We start from the raw sequence: 12,636 nt of genomic DNA on the forward strand, positions 1-12,636 counted from the left end.
TGGGCATAGATCCCTCAAGGATTAAGCCCACAAGAACGACCTTTAAAGGCGTTATACCAGGTGTAGAAACCAACTGGACAGGCTCACTAACACTTGACGTGGTCTTCGGATCCCCGGACAATTTCTGAAGCGAAGAGTTAATCTTCGATATAGTCCCGTTTCACAGTGGCTATCACGCCCTGCTCGGACGAACCGCATTCGCAAAGTTCAATGCGGTGCCGCACTACGCATATCTCAAGCTCAAGATGTCAGGCCCTCAAGGAGTAATTACGGTCAACGGAAACACCGAACGCTCCCTCCGTGCGGAGGAGCATACGGCGGCTCTCGCAGCGGAGGTACAAAGTAGCCTTCTCAGGCAATTCTCCAGTCTGGCCATTAAAAAGCCTGACACTGCCAAGCGCGCCTGGAGTAACCCACAGCAGGACCGTCTGGCACACTCTGAGCAAGCGTAGCAATGCGGCCCCAACCCCAGCTTTCGCGACATAGCGAAACCAGTACCTCGCGTACATAACTACGCCCTTGAAATACCATGGGCACAGGGGAAGGGGCACAATAACGGCACGCCCGAAATACGGCTTAAAACGTACTAGGGGCTGCCGGATTCTTTTTTTTAATTTTTTTTCTTACTTTCAGGACTCCATACTTCGGACGACCTGTTCGGCAATTCGACTGCCGCACAAACGATGCAAGATCCAGGGAGGCAGACAAGCCATGCCGCATTATGGAACTCCCAGGTGGTCTCTGTTACGAGCGGTATACCTATTTTAAATACAATTCCGCGGCCTGCCCCTGGTCAGGACATACTGAATAGTCCAATATCTTTTGCTTACCGCACTGTTTGTATCGTTCGGCTTTGATAAATAGCCTCTCTATAAACAATGCTTAGCTTCTTGTCTATTTTTTTGCATTATCTTCTTTTCACATTTATGTTTATTAAATGACATTATTGCACCCGTACACCATGGTACGGCAAACAAGCCAGGGGCTTCAGTACCCCTCATAATGGTGTGAGAAGTCCGTACACTTTCACAAGTGCGGCACCCCGAACTTATAGCACTATATGCATCGGCTCCGAATCATGATTTGGGTCAATAGTTGGGTTTACCTGGCTCCTATGTTTTGGTGCCTTACGTTCCGCTCTATCGGCTAAGGTAGCACTAGGAGAACCACTGCGATTGTGCCCCGGTTCAGCTGGGTTAAGCACCTCAGCGGAGAAAGCTAAAACTGACTGTCATGATGTGGCGAGAGACCAGTCGCTGTTCGAGAGGTTTTTCGAGTCCCTAAAGGCTTATGCCGCTTCGAGCGAGGAGCTAGCTTTGTCCGGCCAAGGCGTGGATAGCGCCCCGAACACGGTCTTCCGAACTAGGGGCTTCGCACAAATTTAAAATTATAGAGTTCTATGGCTAAGTGAGAGTGTTCAAGCATTATAGTCCGATTGCCTGGTTCGTTGTGCTGAGCGCCTCCCTCGAAGGACCCAACTATGGGAAAAAGAGCGCTCAGGTTTATCCCGAACACCCCAGCACTAGTGGGACGGGGGCAGAAGGCGACGACTGGCCATCTCTCAATTTTTGATAAACGGCCGCACAAAAAGTAATATTTTAAATTCAATAAGCATTGCTTAGCGCATATGAACAAGTTTTCAGCGCACAGGATAAACACGAGCGAGTTCATTCAAATATCACATCCTTGGTACATTCATCCGCCACAAGGCGGGCACCTGCAAGAACATCCTTGTAGTAGTTCTCGGGCTTGCGATGCTCCTTCCCCGGCGGCGGCCCGTCCTTCACAAGCTTCTCACCGTCCAGCTTACCCCAGTGCACCTTTGCATGGGCAAGGGCCCGACGGGCACCTTCGATGCACACGGAGCGCTTGATGACCTCAAGCCTCGGACAGGCCTCCACCAGCCACCGCACCAGCCCGAAATAGCTCCCAGGCAGGGCCTCTCCGGGCCACAGCCGAACTATGAAGCCCTTCGTGGCCTGCTCGGCCGCCTTGTGGAGCTCGACCAGCTGATTCAGCTGGTCGCTCAAGGGCACAGGGTGTCCGGCCTCAGAATACTGAGACCAGAACACCTTCTCCGTTGAGCTACCCTCTTCAGCTTGGTAGAATGTGGCGACATTGGATACGCTGCGGGGAAGATCTGCGAATGCCCCTAGAGAGCTCCGGATTCGGGTAAGTAACAGGTAGTTCACTTTTATATTTCTGCTTTGCATAAAGAATGCCTTACTTGCTCCTATCTTCCTCATCTCCTCCAACTCTTGGAGGGCCTTTTGGGCTTCGGCCTTGGCAGACTTGGCAGCCTCTAGGGCCGTTGCAAGCTCGGATGCTTGCGCCTTCGAATTCAGCTCCAAACTCTCATGTTTTTTCATGAGAGCCTGAAGCTCTTGCTGCACCTCGCCGACCTGAGCCCCAAGTCTGTCTCGCTTGGTGCGCTCCACGGCCATTTTCTTTTCGGCCGCAGATAGCGCCTGCTTAAGGGTCGCTACCTCAGTCGTGGCCCCTACAATAAGCAGTACAATCCTGTTACTCTTTTTGCAATCAAGCCTTTTTATAGGCACTTTTTCTGTAAGGTATTTCTTACCTTCTTCCTCCTCGAGCCGCCGCTTGGCAAGGCCGAGCTCTTGCTCGGTCCGCTCGAGGTCCTGCTTCAGGACACCCACCTCCGCAGTCAGTGCGGCGGTGGATAGCAGCGAAGCCTCCATACGCATATTGACTCTTTTTTGTTAGACTCCTGCGATATTTAATAGATCCTCTATTCAGCTTTTCTTTCTGAACGCCAAACAGAGCATCAGGGGCTACTGTCTATGCGGTAATATTTTTACATATTTTTACTTACCTCGAAGCCTGTTAGAAGGCTAGCGCAAGCTTCAGTCAGTCCGCTCTTGGCGGATTGAACCTTCTGGATCACCGTACTCATAATAGTAAGGTGCCCTCTTCGATGGAGGCATCGTTAAGCACCTCCAGCAGATTGTCCGGCACCTACGGTTGGATGGAGGCCGCCGGCTCAGAAGGCTTGCTCCTCTTGGAAGGAGTTCGCCTACCGCAGTCCGGAACTGCGGAAGATTCCGGCGCGGTGTCCGGCACAAAGCCGGACTGAGAGCCCTGGGGAGCCTTATCCCCTTCACTCCTGGAGTCCGGGAGGTTGCCTTGCGGCTCCTCCAGGACCACCTCCTCCTGCCCCGGAGCTTGTCGCGACGCCACCTCGGCGTCGTCTGCAGTGCCGGGGGAGACAGCGGGCGGAACTGAGTTCATGTCCGATGAGTCCAGGGAGCCGCCCAACGATTCGTCGAATTCAGCCCTGGGCGGACTGCATAATTACATTCGACATTAGGGAAAGCGGTGCAATAAAGGAACATCATGAGTTACTCTGATATCCGAACTTATGATTTCGCCGGACGCTTGGCCCTGTTTGGCCATTCCTCTTTGCCCTCTTCGGCGTTGGAGGCGTAGTCCGGCGAAGGGGTCTTCCTTTTCCTAGACCCCTCGGCCTCCCCCGTTGGGGCGGCCTTCCTCTTCTCTCCTCCCTCCGTTGGGGAGGAGAGTTTTCTTCTTCCTCCTCCTCGTTTTCGCGGGAGGAGGGCGTCTCGGAGTCATCAGATGACAAGTCCGACACCACCACGTTGCGGGCACTCTTTCGAGTCCCCGTGGTCTTCTTCTTCTTGGCCTTCTTCTCCGGCACCACATAAGGCGCCGGAACCAGCAGCTTCGCTAGTAGAGCTGGGGATGGGTCTTCGGGCAGCGGAGCCGGACAGTTAATCAGTCCGGATATCGCCCGCCAAGCCTGTCAAAGGTAAGGGAGTTTAGATCCCGCATAGAGTTAAACTATGAAAAAAGCTTAACATCCTGTAAAAGGTGCAGATGGCATACCTTGCTAGCATGACGCTGCGAGCTATATCCGCGGTCCTCGGAAGCGGATGCGGGAGCCTCGACGCCCTTGAATAGCATATTCTAGGCATCTTCGTACATCGTGTCAAAGAGCCTGCTGAGGGATTGATGTTGCGCCGGGTCGAACTCCCACAGATTAAAATCCCGTTGTTGGCACGGAAGGATCCGGCGGACGAGCATAACCTGGATTACATTAACAAGCCGGACTGGCTTGTTCACCAGGGACTGGATGCATGTTTGCAATCCAGTCACCTCTTTTTCGTCACCCCATGACAGGCCCATCTCTTTCCAGGACATAAGCCGCGTGGGGGGTCCGGATCGGAACTCGGGGGCTGCGGTCCATTTTGGATCGCGCGGCTCGATGATATAAAACCACCCGGATTGCCATCCCTTTAGGGTCTCCACGAAAGAGCCCTCGAACCATAGGACGTTGGCCATCTTGCCCGCCATGGCGCCTCCGCACTCCGCCTGGCTGCCGTGCACCACCTTGGGCTTGACGTTGAAGGTCTTAAGCCAGAGGCCGAAATGAGGGTGGACCCGGAGAAAAGCCTCGCACACGACGATAAATGCCGAGATGTTGAGGATGAAGTTCGGAGCTAGATCGTGCAAATCCAGGCTGTAGTAGAACATGAGCCCCCGGACAAATGGGTGGAGTGGAAAACCCAGTCCGCGGAGGAAGTGGGGGAGAAATACTACCCTCTCATGGGGCCTTGGGGGGGGGGAGAAGCTGCCCCTCTTCGGGAAGCCGGTGCGCGATGTCCTTGGACAGGTATCCGGCCTTCCTTAGCTTCTTGAATTTGCCCTCCGTGGCGGAGGAGACCATCCACTTGCCGCCCGCTCCGGACATTGCTGGAGAAGGTTGAGGTGGGAAGTGCGGGCTTGGGCGCTGGAGCTCGGGTGCGCAGGAGATGGATAGGCAAAGGAGGAAGAAGGCGTAGGTAAAAAGGTGGATCCTTGTCCCCTTATATGGGCGGATGCGGTTGTGCGTCCCCACCTGCCTAGTAAAACTCGCTTGCCTCCCAAGCACCGTGATAAGTGGCGCGGTTGGGTTACCCACGTCCGTATTGATGAGAATCCCGTAAAAGAGGGGTACACGATCTCTGCTTTGACAAGACGTGCCAAGGAAACCGCCTCGCAAAACACGCTGAGGTGGAAAAGTGAAAATGATTCGAGTGAAGGACTTGGCTGTAGTGTGTTGACGCACTGCGGAATATGTCAGCAGATTTGATTTGTGTTAATATTATTCTCTCTATGGCAATATGTGGAAGCTTATTTTGTAGAGCCGGACACTACTCTTGGTGTTTACAATCTTCTATGAAGGACTTGGAGGAGGAACCCGCCTTGCAATGCCGAAGACAATTTGCGCGCCGGACTCGTCGTCATTGAAGGCTGGTTCAGGGGCTACTTAGGGAGTCCTGGATTAGGGGGTGTTCGGGTAGCCGGACTATACCTTCAGCCGGACTCCTGGACTATGAAGATACAAGATTGAAGACTTCGTCCCGTGTCCAGATGGGACTTCCCTTGGCGTGGAAGGCAAGCTTGGCGATGCGGATATTCAAGATCTCCTACCATTCTAACCGACTCTATGTAACCCTAACCCTATCCGGTGTCTATATAAACCGGAGGGTTGTAGTCCGTAGGCAATCAACTCCATATACAACAATCATACCATAGGCTAGCTTCTAGGGTTTAGCCTCCTTGATCTCGTGGTAGATCTACTCTTGTACTACCCATATCATCAATATTAATCAAGCAGGACGTAGGGTTTTACCTCCATTAAGAGGGCCCGAACCTGGGTAAAACATCGTGTTCCCTGCCTCCTATTACCATCCGGCCTGGACGCACAGTTCGGGACCCCCTACCCGAGATCCTCCGGTTTTGACACCGACGGGGATGGCGGGCGAGGGCACCAGGAGGAAGCCCAGGCACGTGCGAGTCTAGGGGAGGCCACGGGGCCGTCGGGGATGGCCTGTTGCGATGGCGGCGACGAGGTTAGCAGCGGCCGGAGCTCGGTGATGTGTGCGGGTGGCGCTGTGGGGTGCAAGCGGGCAAGGGGAGGCGCTAGCGAGGCTCAGCGCGGGGCGGGAAACATGTTACGCAGCACGGGATGACAAAATGGTCGCCGGAGCGATGCCGACGACAAGCTCGAGCGGAGGCGAGCTTCAACCATGGTGGAATTACGGCCTAAAGGGTGCGAACGCGTGGGACAGAAGAGGGGTTCGAAGCAGGGGCTCACGACGAGTGCAGTGGTGGCCTCGGCATGTTCAGGGAAGCACCGGAGCGAGCGGGGCGGCGAGAGGGATCTCCGGCGGTCCGAGGAGGAAGACGATGGCGGGACGGTGATGCAGAGCTTTCGGTGAAGCGTGGCTGGACGGAGAGGATGAGGGAGGCGTGGCGATGCTCGTGGACACGTCGGAGAGGCTCGGGGATGGCTGCGGCTGCGGCTATGGAGAACGGCGGCGACGGGTGAGCTCGGGTGTGGCGCGGGAGAGACCAGAGGAGGGGGGAGAAACACGGGAGAGAGTGAGGGAGGTCCAGGGGGTTGCGTGGCGTCGCGAGGGAGGTCCAGGGCGACGAGGGAGCATGCAGGCAGGGTGGAGGTGGCCGGCGTGTGGCTGCGCGCGCCGTGCACGCGCCCCTGCCTACTGGCACGAGGAGGGAGGCGACAGGAGGCGCCAAGTGGGCTGGGCCAGTGAACTGGGCCGGCTACAGGTAGGTGGGCCAGGTTATTCTTCTCTCTCTCTGTCTCTCTTATATCTTGTTTTCTATTATTCTATAGACTTAGGGCTTTATTAAAAATGCCAGGGCATTTCCAAAAATCATGAAACTAATCATGGCTACTGTTTAGAATATATCCCACAGTAAACATTTTAGTTCATGATTCTTTGAGCATTTAAAATATTTTATAGCATTTAAATGCCTAAATGCAAATAGAATCTATCTATCTATCTATCTATACCTATACTTATTACAGACTCCCAAGAAATTAGCACGTTAATTAGAAATTAGGAACCATTTATCTCGTGGGACCAAGTTATAACGGTCTGGATTAACCAACATACGTAATAATAATCTAGGACGAAAAAAACACTGTTTGGCCAAGAAATCTTAGGCCCTTGACCTCTATAGGTCGCACTACCCATGGGCCAGGCCTCCGGTTTAATCTGAAGAAGAAAGAAGCATCCCAGCCGCCTCCTTCCCATTGATTCCGATCTGGCCATCTATGCTCTTCACAACGGCGGATTTTGCATAGAAGAAGCAACTGCCATAGGAGAGGTCCTCCTTCCCATTGATTCCGATCTGGCCATCTATGCTCTTCACAATGCCGGCGGATTTTGCATAGAAGAAGCAACTGCCATAGGAGAGGTCCGATCTGGCCATCTTTCCTCTTCACAACGCCCATGGAATTTTCTGGAATTTGCATATAAGCAACTGCCATTGGAGAGGTTTACCATCGACACTGTTGCCAATGGAGAGTAGCAGAGGTGCCACAGAATTTTCAACGGCGTCGTTCCATCAAGAAGCAGCGGAGGGTGATCGATCGACAGCAATAGGGTAATCTCGCATGGAGACAAAGACTCAAGCCAACCTAAGTCACAGTTTTAACAACCATGTTGACATCTCTTGCATACAATATATTTTTTGATTTCGTATAGAAGATGGCTCCAACGCAGCTCAATAGAGGGACGAAAGTGTCTTATAGCCTAACCCTAGACTCAAATTCCATCATGGCCGGGAGGATGTGCAAATCATGTGTTTAGTATAATCAGCAATAGCCTAACCCTAGACTCAAATTCCCCGATCCATCCACTCTCTCCGTAATAAACAGGGAAACTGTCCCAGTGATGGCATGGTGACGGCAGTGATGTCGGGCTGATGTGTGGGTTGCTCCCGGACATCTAGGAAGATGGAGAGAGGTCGCGGCACCCGGCCATGAGGAAGAAGAAGTGGTTGCTTTGTCTGCTCCTGGACGTGGCTTGCATTCATAGGAGAAACATTGCTTTTTGGTGTGATTCAATGGAGAAAGGACTGTGCTGATGATAGCTGACGGCTTCATATACAATTTAGTTAAAATTCACAGCACGGGTAAGTTTGATCAGGATAGAATGGATTGGTTACTCTCTCATCTTAGCAGACGTGCTGATTTCTCTCTATTAATTTGGTACATGCATGCATGTTTACTTGAACAATTCTCGCTAGCATCCATCTCATGCATGAAGCATGAATGCATGGAAAGTGTTGCAGCTAATCACATATAAATACCTACCGATCTATCTTCGCTCCTGCAGAAAAAAAAGATAACCGCCGGCTATAAGTCCTAGAATGAACTGCTGTGCAACTTCTGGCCGTGTGTGCCACTTGCTAGGAGCCCAGCATGCACTATCCTCCGAGTAACAGAAGCAGGGATAATGGACATGTGGCTAGATTTTTTTGAAGGAAACAGTAGATGTCGGGCCGAACCATGTGGCGGCGAAGCCTGCAAGGCCATGCTCAGCAAGCGCAACCTTACACCCGCAAAGAAGCATCCTGCGTCCGGTCCAGAAGACGGGACAGAGCCGGAGAAGGCAACACCCAACCAGAGGAACCGTGGCGATGCAGCGGAAGCCCGGAAGGAGGCGATGAGCTTCTCAAGGTTTTTCTGTGATTCACCATCACATCCTCTCCCATCCCGAATCTTCTTTCCGAAAGGAGACTGATTGCTAGCATAAACTGGACTGGATAGATAGATACACGTACATCTCCAATTTTCTACTTCGCCTCAGATCAAGTACGTACTTAATTCTCCCATTCTATATCTTCCTCCCCTTGCTCCAAATTTCTTTGTGAGGTTACATATGGCATAGGCTTTTTTAAGGTGCTTTTGATGAATTTTGTCCTTCTTTTAATTTTCTCAGCAATTGTGTCAACGGCAAACCTCATTCTTGACAGTAAGAATAGAAGATTTTGCATGGATCAAGCGAGGAATAAAAATCATTACCACTGGCCTTGCTTTGATATTACTGATACATCATATATACCTTAATATTTTCACATTAGACCTCACACAAAGTCATTGCTTAAATCAGCTATGGATGATCCCATCATTGATTATTTTGTTGCATTCGAATTAAAATAAGAAGCATTTTGTTTCTCGATTGTTCCCATGTAGGTGTCATGGAAGCTTGGAGATTATTATTCTGATAATTGATAACACATTCAATTCCCTAATTGGATCCACCCGAATTACACAATCAGACAAAGTATTGTTTGGATAAAATGAGCATTGAGTGGTCAGGGGCAGAGAAGCGGCGATGGTCAATTAAGGCGATTGATGATATTGGTTATAAAGTTTCTGGAAGTTGTATTGTTGCAGCAAAATGTTAGTTTTCTTTTAGAATTGCGTAGGCTATGCAGACTATTTCCATCTAGCTGGATGGCTCTACTTTATTTCTTGATACCATGTGCCCTTGATGTTCAGAAGACCGAGTATGATTTGGTTATGAATTATATCATAAATAAAAAGTTTGTTACATCTAATGAAATATATAATTAATTTTCTAATTAAAGGCTTTGTTCTTTCGGTTGTCCTTCGAGTCCCATGGGCGGTCACTCTGGTGATAAAATGGTGCACATGATTTAAATCAAAAGATTGAATATTACAGTATGGACTTCTGCAGTTTTTTACTTTGTGTATGTGCAAATGAAACCTTATTTTTACTTCTGTAGAATATATGTATGGAGAGGATAATGTAAGCTTGGTGATTTTTATATTAGAATACTGATTATAATTGCTTCCAATCTGCATTCGATGTGCGTGGCAGATGGTCATTGCACCACGACGTATTCAGCATATCAGCAATTGTCGCCCTTTGTATCCCGATGACATAAGGATGGAGAATGAACCAGTGTTGTTACTTCTAACAGCGATTGGCTGGGTAATGCATATCCAAACATCATATTGGCATGTCTTAGTTTCTGTTTGCAATATGTTTGTTTTGCATGAGTTGTGCTTTCAAATCTAAACTAAATCTTACCACGTATTTCCCAATATAAAATTACTTACTTAAAGTTTTGAAGTAAATATTCTGCCAACTTCCATGTTTAATGAGTCCCTTTTAAGCAAATGATTTGTGGGCTTTTGTTAGTTCCGAATGCCAAATTCTCTTACCCAATAAATCTGACATAAAGTTCTCTTACCCAAGTGGAAATAATTTTCAGCTAAAAATGATATTTTTAAGATTTATAGTAAATATATTTTTGATACAGCATATGATTTTGAGACGAAGTTGTAGTACATAAGTGTTTTCCTGAAGCTATGCACTACTACAAAGCATTGCACATGCAGTACTTAATCACGCCAAATGTCTTTATCATTTAGATTTTTGGGTATAATTTATGGTTTTTTACGTAGACTTTAATAGTAGGGCCACAATGACATTAGTGTAGTTACTAAAACTGGTGTCGTAGTTTGATAATGTGATTTGTTTTGTTGCCTGGTGTTGGTAAAAGAAGGAGGAGAGCTTATCGACTGTTGTTAGGGAATTCAGAAGAGAAACTTGGTTTATGCACAAGTCGATGTCGAGATCAATTGATAGATTTTCATCGGCTTAATTACCATGTTCTCTTGGTCATGGTTAAATTATGGAATGCCACAAAAATATACTTTTGGATCATCATAAAGTGCAAAAATTAATGCATTTTCTCCTATTTTTTATCCAAATCTATAATGATTAATTTTACAATTTATAGTTTTTTCTTTCCACAAACTAGGATTATTCTAAGTTTATCCCATCCTAATGCCCTGTGGTAGCATCCTTTTCAAAATGGCGGTGATGAAGCGACTTGCATGGAAGCCTCCAATGAAGTTTGAGCCAAAGGAACTGTTTGCATCAAGGGGGCAAGGATCTCCATATCATCAGGGTCAAAGTGTCACATGTAAGGAAGAGGTTGTAGGTTACGCTTGCTGAAAACGGCGATTTGACATCGGCAAAGAGTCGCTAATCGGGCATATGCCCATGAGATATATGTTAATAGTCTCGCGAACATGGAGCTATTTCGCGATTTGGTCCTAATCTAGATAGAATAAAAAGCATGGGCATGCTTCTCGAGTAAGAATGTGTTTCTAATCTACAGCCTTATACTGAATCCCTCTTTTGCAAATAGTACATTTCATACAATGATCAATATTCTCCCCGGTTGAAATTGAAATCGTTTATGTAATTTTTGTTCATTGTGCTTTCTTCTGCCTTCTTTGACATATTTGTTCATCATGGTGTATTCCAAATGTTGTTAGTTCTTTTGTCGCTTGATGCATCCTTCGGTGCAGAGGCGGAGGCGTGCCTAGAGGAGTACCAGCCATCGGTGATAAGATCAATCCCATGATGCCCGATGGAGATGTACGATGGAAGCAAGTGGTACTTTAATTATTACGGGGCAAAAGTAATGTTTCATACATAAAACAATAAATAACTTATAATATCATAAATGATCAAACATAAATAAGTTGTTTAATTGATGGGAATTCATGAATCTACAAGAAGTATAATCTATATTATCCACGTAGTTAGTTCATATCAATGCTTTATATAATACTCCCACTGTAAGAAAATTAAGGGCATTTAGATCACTATCTATACGCTTCCTTTACCGAGGGAGTACATTGTACAACCTAGCCCGTGCAAGGGCACGGGTTGGCGACTAGTATGATTTAATTCAGAGCCCAAATATGTCATGGAAAAATGTGCAACACCTCTGGTTATTGCTTCCAGCATTTTCCAGAAATAATGAACATTTTTGAAAACCATTTGGATTTACTGAAAATATTTTAGGTGAACCTAGTGCATTCCTTTGATGCTACGGGTTTGGTCAGTCCCCATTTCATGTTTCTGAGAAATTTAAACATGATGCAAGATGATGATGTAATGACAAGCAAGACCAAAGCTAGGGCTGTGACAACTCACCCCCACTAAACAAGAATCTCGTCCCGAGATTCAAGACGTGAGGTAAGAAGACAGAGGGGCACAAAGCTAACACGATCTTCTTGATCCAGCTGCCCTTCTCGGAGATGTTGATCCGCTACATCATATTGATTATAACACCCTTTCCTTCGAGAACTTCATCCAACATAGCGACAAGAGGGCAAGACAACCTCACTAGAATGGATCATCGATCTTAAAGAACACAAGATCAACTCACGGAATGACACGTAGAAACATTTCTTGAGCTGAGACACAAGTCACACATCGGAAGGGATGGAGGAAACAAATGACGAAGGTTCAATTTGGTAGGCAACAATTCTACGCTGGAGTAGGATGGTACATGGTTTCAAAGTACCGAGGAGATTGATTGCCATGATTCCACAACGGGGCACCTTGGGGGAGGTGAGTCGTAAAATTATTACCTTAAGTGGCAAAAAGAATTACTTTTGATCCATAGATCATTGAAACTCTTCATACCATCCTAGGGAAATCACAACCGATCATTCGAAGGAGTTCAAAAGAATGACATACTCGTACTAGAATGGATGATGTGGACTACCTTGTTGAAGAAAACGTGATGGATGATTTGCTTTTCATCGGAAATGGATGGGACCCATGATAGGAGCACTTTTGAAAATGATCCTAAACAACAATTACTGAGAGGGCAGCTCATGGGAATTGGCACAATGGCGGTGCAAGCTGGGAACAAAATGCAAAGGTTGGGAGTGTTCCAACCATCATATATGCCTGTGATTCAGATCTGGTTAGAAACAGGATACTTCAGACTCATGTG

The sequence above is a fragment of the Triticum urartu genome, chromosome 6A (genome assembly GCF_056163025.1).
Source record: "Triticum urartu cultivar PI428250 chromosome 6A, HENAU_Tu73, whole genome shotgun sequence".
NCBI classification, from domain to species: domain Eukaryota; kingdom Viridiplantae; phylum Streptophyta; class Magnoliopsida; order Poales; family Poaceae; genus Triticum; species Triticum urartu.